Here is a 2,556-nt window from a genome sequence, read left to right on the forward strand (position 1 = left end):
GAAAAAACTGGATCATTCATATTTTACCAGTGGGAATGTAAAATGGTATAGCCACAATGGAAAAAAGTATTGGTAGTTTCTTATAAAACTATATATACATGGACTTACCATAAAACCCAACAATTACACTCCCAGGCATTTATCTCAGGGAAATAGAAAAATTATGTTCACAGAAAAATCTGTAAATGAATGTTCATAACAGTTTATTAATAGCACAAAACTGGAAGCAACCCAAAGGTCCTTCAACAGATGAATAAACAATGTACCTACCTACCATGGAATACTACTCAGCAATTAAAAAAAAAAAAAAAGAATTATTAATTCACATAGTCACTTGAATGGATCTCAAGGAAGTTATGCTGAGTGAAAAAAGCCAACCTCAGAACACAATTTCAGGGGATACAGTTTCAAGCTTTAAAGATTATCTCAAGGCAATAGATTCGAGTATTCCTCCAGTCTCAATAGGTCCAGTAAGTCTGGATTCTATAGGAATTTGAAAAGCAAGCTACGTGGCAAAATCAACGTGAAACAAGAAATGAGGGTGGCAGTATCCAATCTGATTCTGAGTTTTCACAAGGTTTGCAGTAGCCAATAGACACACACATCCCATTAAATAATTATAACCACCCCTCATAAAAGGACTTGTGAGAAGGAAATCTGAAAGACTCATCATTTACCCGAGTCCGGGTTTTCCAAAAGAAGTTTAAACTGTCAGCGCAAGATGCTGAGGACTGGCAGGCTGTACATTTAAATTGCTCTCCTTTTCTCCTTCTCCCAGTGTCCCATGGGTTGGGAGGAAGCTTCTGAGGAAGATTAGATCAGTCATAAGAAAAAAGAAGCTATATATATTTTTTCACATCTGAAAGTAGTGGGCATATCTACGATCCTATTACATATAAGTAAAGCTGTTAATACTAAAACCTACTGTAATGGAGCCTCCATAGTTTCCTTTCTAAAAAGCTGATTCTGGTGGAGTTCCCTTAAATGAAGATGTATCAAGAGACTAAGAGAGGTAGGTGCAGCCAGAAGTGCTCAGAGGAGGCAGACATTCTGAATGAGTTGCTCCATTAAAACTTTATTGAATAAAGAACACTCTCCATGATATGATGGACTAGGTCTACATTACATGCAGTAAAGCTGAACACGGCAGCAGTTTAACATAAGATGTTAAATTATTATTTCTCATTGTACAAAAGTTTTACGTAGATGTCCTGCAAGAACAAATACATGAAACTCAGCATTTTCACCAATCATCTGTGGTGAGCTTAAAAAAGGCATCTGAAGAAGCTGGGAGATTTCTTTAGTAAACATTTTTCAGTTACACGTGTTCTAAATAAACCTTCTTCAACTTCTATTGCATTCCAAATAAAATCTTAGTGCAAACACCAAAGTTGTTAGTCATCCCCTAAATGTTAACTCATAACAATATAAGTTCTGCATTAATGTGTATTAAGTAGGGCAAAGGCAAGAAATATCAGTTACTGCAAAATTCATGTAAATACATTTAATAGTCCACCTCTAAGCATTTAAGTCTCTCACATTAACGACTAAAACATCAATGATTACACCTCAGAAAAATCAAGTTATTTCGGCAGTAACATTGCTGATCTAAAAAAAGAAAAATAAACTAATCAATCGTAAGTAACAGAACCAGTATCCACAGAATATGTGGGGAAGAAACATTTTTGGGGAAAAAGGGGGGTACTTGACTTTCATGGCAGGAATTATGCCATGTAAACACTTTGCCCATACCACAAAATCCACGAGACAGGCTCAAATTTCAACATTGTATGTACGTTATTTTAAAATTTATGTTCAAGAGTTTATACAGCATGTGTTTGAACCAATATATTCTCCTAAACACACATACACAAGCAAGTGATTTTTCAATACTGAGCATGGCCTGCCTCCCTGACTCTAACTCAAAGAATGTTTGTGTGTGTGTGCTTTTTATTTACTTATCATAATTTTTTATTGTGATTTGAGTGGAAGTTTACAAAGCAAATTGGTTTTCCTAACTCAGAGAATGTTAAATGATATCCAAGAAGTTTTCAAAGTACTTACAAAGACCATAAACTGAATGTGAAGAGCTGAGGGAATGATGACAAAGACGCAATTGTGATGATTTGACGTAAATGGGTATTTTTTAAAAAATATGTAAGATTGCTTGAGATCTGCAAATGCATGGAAAGTCTTTTACTGTGGGCCTTGCCTAATCATTTGACTGATACCAAGGATTAAAAATATAGCAGCACAAGTCCACTGACACTTGGAAGGTTAGACCTAGAAGAAAGCTTACCTTCAAGGTACAAACTTTAACAATGGAACGGTTAGCAGGGACGTAAGGACAAGCCTAGGTCTTTTACTTGTGAAAAAGAAATGTTAAGGACCTATTTTATCCCTGGCAAAAGCTGTTTCAGCTTCTGGATAAAACAAAAAATTATTTTGCCACAAATATCATTCAACCCTTTTGTAACCAGTGAACCATCCTGAGAGAATCCTTACCTATGCATCACCTGATGCAACTTTTATTTAGAATTTAAGTTCTTCACATCA

At 35.4% G+C, this 2,556-nt stretch overlaps 1 pseudogene; it reads right to left on the bottom strand.

Annotated features, from left to right (window-relative positions):
• Positions 1-1,583: 1,583 nt before the first annotated feature.
• Positions 1,584-2,556, bottom strand: part of LOC103212399 — a 2,482-nt pseudogene continuing 1,509 nt past the window's right edge.

The sequence above is a fragment of the Orycteropus afer genome, unplaced genomic scaffold, assembly GCF_000298275.1.
Source record: "Orycteropus afer afer isolate SDZICR_OR568_19922 unplaced genomic scaffold, OryAfe1.0 scaffold00949, whole genome shotgun sequence".
Classification (NCBI taxonomy): Eukaryota; Metazoa; Chordata; class Mammalia; order Tubulidentata; family Orycteropodidae; genus Orycteropus; species Orycteropus afer.